The 12552-nt window shown below is 34.4% G+C and overlaps 1 protein-coding gene, 7 non-coding genes and 1 pseudogene across 8 annotated transcripts in view; 7 read left to right on the forward strand and 2 right to left on the reverse strand.

Moving 5' to 3' along the window:
• Positions 1–12552, forward strand: part of LOC130013009 (codanin-1-like) — a 58434-nt gene that overhangs the window by 31293 nt on the left and 14589 nt on the right. The gene's annotated exons all lie outside the window — the stretch shown is intronic.
• LOC126822819 (U5 spliceosomal RNA) lies at positions 447–563 on the forward strand. Its single transcript, XR_007681030.1, has one exon. It is a non-coding gene; the product is annotated as a U5 spliceosomal RNA (small nuclear RNA).
• Positions 3293–3409, reverse strand: LOC126822825 (U5 spliceosomal RNA). Its single transcript, XR_007681036.1, has one exon. It is a non-coding gene; the product is annotated as a U5 spliceosomal RNA (small nuclear RNA).
• LOC126822818 (U5 spliceosomal RNA) lies at positions 4645–4761 on the forward strand. The gene has a single exon (XR_007681029.1). It is a non-coding gene; the product is annotated as a U5 spliceosomal RNA (small nuclear RNA).
• Positions 5962–6078, reverse strand: LOC126822824 (U5 spliceosomal RNA). The gene has a single exon (XR_007681035.1). It is a non-coding gene; the product is annotated as a U5 spliceosomal RNA (small nuclear RNA).
• Positions 6808–6931, forward strand: LOC126822827 (U5 spliceosomal RNA; annotated as a pseudogene).
• LOC126822815 (U5 spliceosomal RNA) lies at positions 7877–7993 on the forward strand. The gene has a single exon (XR_007681027.1). It is a non-coding gene; the product is annotated as a U5 spliceosomal RNA (small nuclear RNA).
• On the forward strand, positions 8805–8921 carry LOC126822826 (U5 spliceosomal RNA). Its single transcript, XR_007681037.1, has one exon. It is a non-coding gene; the product is annotated as a U5 spliceosomal RNA (small nuclear RNA).
• On the forward strand, positions 10064–10180 carry LOC126822823 (U5 spliceosomal RNA). Its single transcript, XR_007681034.1, has one exon. It is a non-coding gene; the product is annotated as a U5 spliceosomal RNA (small nuclear RNA).

Consider the following 12552-nt stretch of genomic DNA (forward strand, 5'->3'; position numbering starts at 1 on the left):
TTGTCTTGACCTTGCCTAACCCCACAGAATTGGACAAAGTGACAGTCATGTTTCTATATTGTTTGCTGTGTCTGTGTTTTTTTGTGCAGTTATGCAATACTGTTTAACATAGAAGACTTTTCATTCATCAGTAAGTAGGTCAATTGAAGGATTAAATGGACCAGATGGTGGGTTGAAACACAAAGACCTTTCAGAAAAGGGAAATAATTCCTATTTTCTTACGACTATCGATTTGTCTGCTTTCAATCAAATGTTTATTATGGTAATTTATTTTGTAAAAGATTATGTATACCAAAACATGACCAATATAATATTTATTCATAGAACTTTACATTGAATTTGTTTACATTTAATCCTAAATTGTACTAGTTAAAAAATTACACGCTGTTTCCCATTTTGTTTGCACACGTCTAAACAGCCTACACACAATCACAGCCCTTAACGGTTTACTCTGGTTTCTCCTCATATATCGAGTAAATCTTTCGCCTTTTACTAAAGATTTCCGTGGGGAGGAACAATTTAATGAGTCTATAGACAATTTTTTCAACCCTACTTAGTAGGGTAAATAATCCAAATAAATAAAATTCAATCTTGTTGTATTCTGCTGGTTGAGTTTTGCCCAAAGTTGTCCTACATCCATTACTTTTGGTTTCAGAAAACTGTATCGAAACTGTAACTATTGATGGGTGTTCTGTATTATGCAGTGTATGCTTACTTCCTCTTTGTAGAATAAACATTTGTTGTAATTCCAAATAATTGCATTCATTACAGCATGTCGTATATTCCATTTGTTGTACATTTCTTTCCTTATTTGTATCAAACAACCATGTTGCAAAAAAAACCATCTCCAAATATTCGACAATTATACCACAATATGTATATACAAGCCTCAACTTAGTTTCTCACATTAATAGTCGCTAAAAAACAAGGAAGTACAAGTTATAATCATTTAAAGATTAATAAAATAATAAATAACATGGAAGTACAAGTTATAATCATTTAAAGATTAGTAAAATAATAGACTGAAAAGGTAAACGACAAGTGGTCACTATGTCTGGGCATTTTTTTAGTGCAAAATGGGCTACATGACCTTGGTTTGAAATTAGTCCTGCTTTACCAATCTACTGAGTCTTCTCGGGCTGATGGACAGGCTGGGATAATCAAGACTATTTCTATGAAATAATACAGAAAGCTAAATCAATAAATCTAATTTAGTAAAGTCGAAGTTAGGCAACTCAACAATTGTTTTGAGAACCTTGCAAAACGAAAATAGGAAAATACTAGCATTATTATAATGCACCATCGAATACCCAGAACGTAAAATATGATAACGCTTTCTGAACATACAAAATTCATTACATTATATACTATTAAAAAAAAGTAGGGGATATTTGATTTTTAAGTGTTATTAAAGTCACCTAATGAAACTGACGAAGAAACAAATGACAAAATGAAATGAAGTTCACATTCATCGATTTATTCCAAATGATCGTTAGACTAAGTAAGGCACAGACTGACCATTATAAGGGTAAAATGATACCCGGGGTCAAACAGCAAAGTTACCACAGCATCACAACCAAGTCAGTAACGGGTAAATCCTCCTCTGTTTGCCAAACAAGCATTGATCCGACGTGGCATACTCCTAATGAGACGTCTAAGGTCATTTTGGTCCAGATTGTCCCATTCCTGTTGCAACACAGCAGCAAGTTCTTGGACATTGGCAGGACGTTGTTGACATTGACGTAACCTCTGTCCAAGCATGTCCCAGACATGCTCGATGGGGGAGAGGTCGGGACTCGGTGCTGGCCAAGGTAATGTGGTGATGTTCTGTTATTGGAGGTAACCTGTAACGATCCTGGCCCTGTGACATCTTGCGTTGTCATCCTGGAAGATGAAACGGCGGCCATGACGTTGTGCGAACGGCACAACATGGACTGCCAAGATGTTGTCCCGGTAGTACTGGCCTGTAACACGCCCTGCAACAACATGTAAAGCCGTTCTTCCAGCAACAGTGATGCCTCCCCACACCATAACAGAACCACCCCCAAATCGATCATGTCTGATGACGTTAACGTCTTGGAAACGCTCGTTTCGACGACGCCACACCCTCCTACGTCTGTCCAAAAAATCAACAGTGAACCTTGACTCATCTGAAAACATCACATTGCTCCAGCGTCGATTATCCCAGTGTTGACGATCCCTACACCAACGACGTCTTGCCTGAATGTGATGATCTCTCAAACAAGGGATCACGTGAGGACGTCGGGCGCGAAGGTGACCCCTATGCAGTCGATTCCGAATCGTCTGGCCACTCACTCTCACACCAGTGTCTGTTTGAAGACGAGCGCTGATCTGATTTGCTGTGATGACACGATTTCTCAAGGCCAAGGTACGGATAAATCGATCCTGGGCTTGAGTTGTCGCCCTTGGTCGACCTGAGCGTGGTCTGTCCTGTACAGATTGTGTATCACAGTATCTGGACCATAGCCTGCTTATGACAGACTGAGAAACATTCATCGTCCGCGCCACAACCGCCTGTGTTGTGCCGATCTGTAGCATGCCAAGGGCACGTAACCTTTCATTTTGGGTAAGCCGACGCATATCAAAATTTGTTTTCTGGTCACTAAAACAATTAAACTGATGTTTCCACCCTGGAATTCAATGCCACAATGACTGTAACATTCAAAGTCAGAGTCGTGCAAATCTTGGGTTGGACCCCCATGATGATCCCAAGCATCACCTGCATTCCATGCGGTAGCTATTGGTGCATTTGGGCGTCACATGTAACTGGAAATGTTTCTTCTGTTAGGTTCTATAGTGACTTTTTTTCGTAGTCATTTGCATATTTTAGTATTATGCCCCCAAAATCAAATATCCCCTACTTTTTTTGAATAGTATATCAAACAATTGTATAACAAGACACAATAACATAACAATATATGTACATAACAATGTACTTTGAATATATATATAACCTGATTAAGTGGCGCACTTGATTGAAAGCAGACAAATCAATAGCCGTAAGAAAATTGGAATTATTTCCTTCTTCTGAAAGGTCTTGTGTTTCAACCCACCATAAAGATGATGGGATATACGACATGCTGTAATGAATACAATTATTTGGAAATACAACAAATTTTTGTCCTACAAAGAGGAAGTAAGCATACACTAGTATTAGTAATTACAGTTAAATGGTGCTAAACCGAAACTAGTGAGTAGTAGGACAACCTCCAGGCAGAACACAACCACAGAGAAGAACAAAAAATTGACTTCTATTTATATTGGATTATTTACCCTACTAAGTAGGGTTGAACAAATTGTCTATAGACTCATTAAATTGTTCCTCCCCACGGAAATCTTTAGTAAAAGGCGAAAGATTTACTCGATATATGAGGAGAAACCAGAGTAACATTGATATGGCTGTGATTGTGTGTAGGCTGTTTAGACTTGTGCAAACAAAATGGGAAACAGCATCTAATTTTTTAACTAATAAAATTTGGGATTATATGTAAACAAATTCAATGTAAAGTTTTATCATTAAATATTATTTTGGTCATATTTTGGTATACATAATCTTTTTCAAAATAAATTACCATAATAAAAATTTGATTGAAAGCAGACAATCGATAGTCGTAAGAAAATAGGAATTATTTCCCTTTTTTGAAAGGTCTTTGTGTTTCAACCCACCATCTGGTCCATTTAATCCTTCAGTTGACCTAATTACTGATGAATGAAAAGTCTTCTATGTTAAACAACTGCACAAAAAAACACAGACACAGCAAACAATATAGAAACATAACTCTCACTTTGTCCCATTGTGTGGGGTTATGCAAGTTTAAGACAAAGAGAACTAGCTCTTTGGAACTAGATTACAGATGTCTCTTTAGAACCCTTTAGCTAGAGCTTGATATTAATCCCTTGGTTATTCTGGCTAGATCATTCATCTTTAGAGGACTTTTCCCATTTATCCATATTTATTAAATTTGTCCAAATTGTGCATACAATATGAATTGAACACCCCTAAAACCTACTCCAACGCCCTGACTCTTTAATGAAAATGGTCTTCAAAAAAAATAATTATTTAATTAGATGAAAGTAAATATAAATTTAATTCATGAAAGGAAGGGATTCATATCAAGCTCTAGCTAAAGGGGTCTAAAGAGACATCCGGAATCCAGTCCTCGAGAGCTAGTTCTCTTTGTCTTGACCTTGCCTAACCCCACAGAATTGGACAAAGTGACAGTCATGTTTCTATATTGTTTGCTGTGTCTGTGTTTTTTTGTGCATTATGCAATACTGTTTAACATAGAAGACTTTTCATTCATCAGTAAGTAGGTCAATTGAAGGATTAAATGGACCAGATGGTGGGTTGAAACACAAACACCTTTCAGAAAAGGGAAATAATTCCTATTTTCTTACGACTATCGATTTGTCTGCTTTCAATCAAATGTTTATTATGGTAATTTATTTTGTAAAAGATTATGTATACCAAAACATGACTAATATAATATTTATTCATAAAACTTTACATTGAATTTGTTTACATTCAATCCCAAATTGTACAAGTTATAAAATTAGATGCTGTTTCCCCATTTTGTTTGCACACGTCTAAACAGCCTACACACAATCACAGCCCTTAACGGTTTACTCTGGTTTCTCCTCATATATCGAGTAAATCTTTCGCCTTTTACTAAAGATTTCCGTGGGGAGGAACAATTTAATGAGTCTATAGACAATTTTTTCAACCCTACTTAGTAGGGTAAATAATCCAAATAAATAAAATTCAATCTTGTTGTATTCTGCTGGTTGAGTTTTGCCCAAAGTTGTCCTACATCCATTACTTTTGGTTTCAGAAAACCGTATCCAAACTGTAACTATTGATGGGTGTTCTGTATTAGGCAGTGTATGCTTACTTTCTCTTTGTAGAATAAACATTTGTTGTAATTCCAAATAATTGCATTCATTACAGCATGTCGTATATTCCATTTGTTGTACATTTCTTTCCTTATTTGTATCAAACAACCATGTTGCAAAAAAAACCATCTCCAAATATTCGACAATTATACCACAATATGTATATACAAGCCTCAACTTAGTTTCTCACATTAATAGTCGCTAAAAAACAAGGAAGTACAAGTTATAATCATTTAAAGATTAATAAAATAATAAATAACATGGAAGTACAAGTTATAATCATTTAAAGATTAGTAAAATAATAGACTGAAAAGGTAAACGACAAGTGGTCACTATGTCTGGGCATTTTTTAGTGCAAAATGGGCTACATGACCTTGGTTTGAAATTAGTCCTGCTTTACCAATCTACTGAGTCTTCTCGGGCTGATGGACAGGCTGGGATAATCAAGACTATTTCTATGAAATAATACAGAAAGCTAGATCAATAAATCTAATTTAGTAAAGTCGACGTTAGGCAACTCAACAATTGTTTTGAGAACCTTGTAAAAGCAAAAGGAAAATAGGAAAATACTAGCATTATTATAATGCACCATCGAATACCCAGAACTTAAAATATGATAACGCTTTCTGAACATACAAAATTCATTACATTATATCAAACAATTGTATAACAAGACACAATAACATAACAATATATGTACATAACAATGTACTTTGAATATATATATAACCTGATTAAGTGGCGCACTTGATTGAAAGCAGACAAATCAATAGCCGTAAGAAAATTGGAATTATTTCCTTCTTCTGAAAGGTCTTGTGTTTCAACCCACCATAAAGATGATGGGATATACGACATGCTGTAATGAATACAATTATTTGGAAATACAACAAATTTTTGTCCTACAAAGAGGAAGTAAGCATACACTAGTATCACTAGTTACAGTTAAATGGTGCTAAACCGAAACTAGTGAGTAGTAGGACAACCTCCAGGCAAAAAACAACCACAGAGAAGAACAAAAAATTGACTTCTATTTATATTTTATTTTTTACCCTACTAAGTAGGGTTGAACAAATTGTCTATAGACTCATTAAATTGTTCCTCCCCACGGAAATCTTTAGTAAAAGGCGAAAGATTTACTCGATATATGAGGAGAAACCAGAGTAATATTGAAAAGGCTGTGATTGTGTGTAGGCTGTTTAGACTTGTGCAAACAAAATGGGAAACAGCATATAATTTTTTAACTAGTAAAATTTGGGATTAAATGTAAACAATTCAATGTAAAGTTTTATGATTAAATATTATTTTGGTAATATTTTGGTATACATAATCTTTTTCAAAATAAATTACCATAATAAAAATTTGATTGAAAGCAGACAATCGATAGTCGTAAGAAAATAGGAATTATTTCCCTTTTCTGAAAGGTCTTTTTGTTTCAACCCACCATCTGGTCCATTTAATCCTTCAATTGACCTAATTACTGATGAATGAAAAGTCTTCTATGTTAAACAGTATTGCATAACTGCACAAAAAAACACAGACAGCAAACAATATAGAAACATGACTGTCACTTTGTCCCATTGTGTGGGGTTATGCAAGTTCAAAATAGACCAGATGGTGGGTTGAAACACAAAGACCTTTCATAAAAGGGAAATAATTCCTATTTTCTTTCCACTATCGATTTGTCTGCTTTCAATCAAATGTTTATTATGGTAATTTATTTTGTAAAAGATTATGTATAACAAAACATGACTAATATAATATTTATTCATAAAACTTTACATTGAATTTGTTTACATTCAATCCCAAATTGTACAAGTTATAAAATTAGATGCTGTTTCCCCATTTTGTTTGCACACGCCTAAACAGCCTACACACAATCACAGCCCTTAACGTTTAGTCTGGTTTCTCCTCATATATCGAGTAAATCTTTCGCCTTTTACTAAAGATTTCCGTGGGGAGGAACAATTACTTTTACTTTTGGTTTCAGAAAACCTTATCCAAACTGTAACTATTGATGGGTGTTCTGTATTAGGCAGTGTATGCTTACTTCCTCTTTGTAGAACAAACATTTGTTGTAATCTCAAATGATTGTATTCATTACAGCATGGCATTCCCATCTTCTTTATAGCCCATCTCATTTATTTCTGAAAGTTTTGTTGTTATTTGGTATTACAAACCTATCTCGCTGTTGGTTGAATTTAAAGCAGAAATGTTTTGTTTCTCTTTATAAAATAATATTTTGTAATTTCAAAGTTTACTAAGATTAAGAAAACTATTTCATGGATTAAATTCATATTTACTTTTATCTAATTAAATATTTTTTTTTTGAAGACCATTTTCATTAAAGAGTCATTAGGGCTTTGAAGCTATTTTAGGGGTGTTAAATTCATATTGTATGCAAAATTTGGGACAAGTCTGCCATGCCATTGCTGAGATATTTGATAAATATGTATAATGGGAAAACTCCTCTAAAGATGAACGATTTAGCCAGAACATTAAGCTTTCGCTAGAAGGTTTGTCTTGTACTTGCCTAGCCACACAGAATGGGACAACAAAGTTACATTTATGTTTCTATATTGTTTGCTGTGTCTATGTTTTATTGTGCAGTTATCCAATATTGTTTAATATAGAAGACATATACAAGTTCTTTTTATTCATCAGTAAGTAGGTTAATTGAAGGATTAAATGAACCAGATGGTGGGTTGCAACCCAGACTTTTCAGAAAAGGGAAATAATTCCAATTTTCTTACAGCTATTAATTTGTCTGCCTTAAATCAAATTTTTATCATTGAAAAAGATTATGTTTACCAAAACATGACCAATATAATATTCAATCATGAAATATGACATTGAGTTTGTTTACCTGTAATCCCAAATTTTACTAGTTAAAAAATTGGATGCTCTATCCCATTTTGTTTGTACAAGTCTAAACAGCCAAAACACAATCACAGCCTTTTAAATATTACTCTGGTTTCTCCTCATATATCGAGTAAATCTTTCGCCTTTTACTAAAGATTTCCGTGGGGAGGAACAATTTAATGAGTCTATAGACAATTTTTTAAACCCTACTTAGTAGGGTATTTAATCCAAATAAATAAAAGTCAATTTTGTTTTACTCTGCTGGTTGTGTTTTGCCTGGAGGTTTCAAAAATTCATACCCAGCAATTATTTATTTTGTTTTAAGGTCATGGTCAAAATAGGTTATGAAATTCGGTTCCTGGAACTATGTAGGGTAAATAATTAAAATAAATAAAAGTCAATTTTGTTGAACACTGCTGGTTGCGTTTTGCCTGGAGGTTGGTCTAAGTTTAAAGCCAACAATTATTTATTTTTTTATTAAGGTCATGGTCAAAATAGGTTATGCAATTCGGTTCCAGGTGTCTAATCGGTTGGAGCGCATAGCAATACCACTCGAGGCTTTGGTATAACTAATGCTCCAATTGATTAGACACCGGAATCTCATTGTATAACCTGTACTTATGTTCTTTTCATTCATCAGTAAGTAGTTTAATTGAAGGATTAAATTGACCAGATGGTGGGTTGAAACACAAACACCTTTCAGAAAAGGGAAATAACTCTGATGGTCTTATGGCTATTAATTTGTCTGCTTTCAATCATATAAATTTTTATTATGGTAATTTATTTTGAAAACAATTATGTATACCAAAACATGACCAATATAATATTTAATCATAAAACTTTACATTGAATTTGTTTACATTTAATCTCAAATTTTACTAGTTAAAAAATTGGATGTTCTATCCCATTTTGTTTGCACAAGTCTAAACAGCCTACACACAATCACAGCCTTTTCTATGTTAATTGTCTGCGATATCACCTCGGTGGAAGCGGACGTAAAATACAACTAACTCATCATCAACTTTTCAATATTACCTTGGTTTCTTCTCATATATCGAGTAAATCTTTCGCCTTTTACTAAAGATTTCCGTGGGGAGGAACAATTTAATGAGTCTATAGACAATTTTTTCAACCCTACTTACTAGGGTAATTAATCCAAATAAATAGAAGTCAATTTTGTTGAACTCTGCTGGATGGGTTTTGCCTGGAGGTTGTCCTAAGTTCATAGCCGACAATTATTTATTTTTATACGCCCACATTGAAATGTGGTCGAATATTGTCGTCGCCCCCATCCATCCATCTGTCTGGCGTCCACAGTGTTTTAAGGTCATGAGACGAAGAAGCCTATTGATTTCCAGCGATTTCCGATAATTACTGTCAGGGTTATGGCCCTTGATCACTTCAAAAAATCTTGTGGACGCTCTAGAGGCCAAAGTTTATATCCGATTGACTGCAGATTGATACTCAGGCCTTGAGACGAACAAGTATATTGATTTTCAATGAAATTTGATAACTTCCAACAGCTAAATCCATGATATTAAATGTTTCGTATACTAAATGTTAGCATGGGGCAGAACTTTATAAAAATCAAACAAATTCTAATGATTTTCTGATAATTACTTAATGAGTTGTTACTCTAAATCAGATTTTAGTATATTATAAATGTTACATTACCGAAAAAAGTAATAATATGCAACAACTCTTGTTGACTTGCTGGACGATTTAGCTGCTGTGGGCATATGTTTCGTTGCATGGCAACCTATCTTCAATTAAGTTCATGGTTCAAATAGGTTATGCAATTCGGTTCCTGGTGTCTAATCGGTTGGAGCGCGTAGTAATACCACTTGAGGCTTTGGTATAACTAACGCTTCAACCGATTGGATACCGGAAGCTCTTTGTGTATCAAATTGGTAATGATACTCCAAAATCCGAGGTCTGTCACATGGACTATATGTTCTTTTCATTCATCAGTAACTAGGTTAATTGAAGGATTAAATTGACCAGATGTTGGGTTAAAACACAAACACCTTTCAGAAAAGGGAAATAACTCTGATGGTCTTACAGCTATTAATTTGTCTGATTTCAATCAAATATATTTTTATTATGGTAATTTATTTTGAAAACAATTATGTATACCAAAACATGACCAATATAATATTTATTCATAAAACTTTACATTGAATTTGCTTACATTTAATCCCAAATTTTACAAGTTAAAAAATTAGATGCTGTTTCCCATTTCGTTTGTACACGTCTAATTAGCCTACACACAATCACAGCTCTTGTAGGATTACTCTGGTTTCTCCTCATATATCGAGTAAATCTTTCGCCTTTTACTAAAGATTTCCGTGGGGAGGAACAATTTAATGAGTCTAGAGACAATTTTTTCAACCCTACTTAGTAGGGTAAATAATCCAAATGAAATTAGAAAAAAATAAAAAATTAGTTGTGTTGTACTCTGCTGGTTGTGTTTTGCCTGGAAGTTGTCCTATACCCAATAGTTTTGGTTTCAGAAATCCATATCCAAACTGTAACTAGTGATGGGTGTTCTATAATAGGCAGGATATGCTTACTTCCTCTTTGTAGAACAAAAATTTGTTGTAATTCCAAATACAGTAGAATCTGTATTAAGCAGCCACTCAATGGAATTTTCATGACTTGCGGCTTAATAAATGACCGCTTAATAAATTCTGCTGACATCAAGTAAATTTTACGCTTGGATGCATTGGGAGCAAACATCAGTACTTGCATCAGTAAAATTTGGCCAGCGCTGAAACTTGCTTGGGACGAAATTATTTGACACAAATCTCCGATATATCTTCTGTAAACGTGTCATTTTGTACCAACATTGATACTACTGCCTACCACTGTGATGTATTCGATATTGTTTATCCATTTTTGTAAAGAAAATTCATGAATTAATTTTATTGTATCAAAAAGCACATGTCCAAAAAAAACACCGCTGAATTTGTCACCTATTTTTAGGGGAAGTAACTCTGTAATATAGGAGGCGCTAAAACTTCTGTTTAGCAACAAAGTGGAAAATAGATACTAAATGATCGCGCCAAAACTCAGCTTTGATGGTACTATTAGTTTATTCAATCAGTATCTAATAATGTTTCAATATGTGTGAAACTAATGATCAGGGTTTGTCATTTAATAAAACAAAAGATTAATTAACAGGTAATCCCGAGTTTATTTTTATTTTCACAGTTCGTTTTACCTGATCGGTGGGGGAATAGATAATTAACTATTAATCACGTGATTAGCGGAGGGGCTGCGAAGTACGACATTGAAGTATCATTCAACAATGGCCTTTGAATAAGCGCTATTTTGCTAAATTTATTAGTAAAATAGTGACCGCTGGCCGCGTTAGAGGAGTGGCCGTTGATTAAAGAGATGAAACAATAGAATTTCTACGGGGCGAATTTATTGTGACCGCTTACAAGGAGATGTCGCTGAATAGGAGTGGCTGCTTGTACAGATTCTACTGTAATTGTATTCATTACAGCATGGCGTATATCCATGGCTCGAAATGTTCGCCTGTCTACTTGTCGCCGACAGGCCATTTTTATGTCTGATAGGTAGCAAGTAATTAAAACGCAACCCTAAGTCATCTGAAATAATTCTACTGTAACGACCTCACAGTAAATACTGTGGTGGCTGGAATGGAAATGCACACGGCCCATTGCCTGGTGTATTTAATCAATTAAAAAGTTTAAAACAATTTCCATAAAGGCTATGAATAATTTATAAGAAAATTTGACAAAATCAAATAATTAGGTCGTAAAAATATTTCATATATAAATATAATTTGTAGCGTAAGCATAGACAGGATATGTGAGAAAGGAATTCCAGGGGGCGTTACCTGTCCTCCGTACGCGGTACATGTAAATACAGTGCCATGCACAGGTGTGATTCATGTTTCAATATTCAATTTATTACGGATATTTTAGAATCTGAATTGTACACCTCAACAATGAAGTATTCAAGTTAGCATGCAAGTTTGGTACCATGATACTTAGCGGAATTCACGTGGATACGGATAATAGAATTACACGAATCTTTGAGTCGCTGAGCCAAAGCAGATTCGCGGACTTTCAAGAATTTTTAGGCATTCCGATGTCGAAGAAATAAAAACGTTTCCTATTACGATATTTATATGGAGCAATGAACGTAAAGACCTAAACAATTTAAGAGTGTTTGTGTACCTACATGTATGGATATGTGTGATATGATTAGTCTTTGATAATTGAGAGTGACAGGTTAGTTACTGAAACAAAATTTTGAGGCCTGGTATATCCCATCTTCTTTATAGCCCAGATCGTTGCAGAGAATAGTAGGATGTAAACCCCATTTCATTTCCAATTAGCTTGCTGTCAGTCATGTTGGGTGTCTTGCATGAAGCAAGGTATGCTTAGTTGTTCTAGAACACTTGATACCACTTCTCATTTATTTCTGAAGGTTTTGTTGTAATTTTGTGTTTCAAATATTTCTTGCTGTCGGTTGAAGTTTACTAAAATTATGAAAACCATTTCATGAATTAAATATATATTTACTTTTATCTAATTAAATAAATATTTTTTTTGAAGACCATTTTCATTAAAGAGTCGGGGCTTTGGAGCAATTTTAGGGGTGTTCAGTTCATATTGTGTGCACAATTTGGGACAAATGTACCATGCCATTGCTGAGATATTTGATAAATGTGGATCAATGGGAAAAGTCCTCTAAAGATGAACGATCTAGCCAGAACAACCAAGGGATTAATATTAAGCTTTA

The sequence above is a fragment of the Patella vulgata genome, chromosome 5 (assembly GCF_932274485.2).
Source record: "Patella vulgata chromosome 5, xgPatVulg1.2, whole genome shotgun sequence".
NCBI classification, from domain to species: domain Eukaryota; kingdom Metazoa; phylum Mollusca; class Gastropoda; family Patellidae; genus Patella; species Patella vulgata.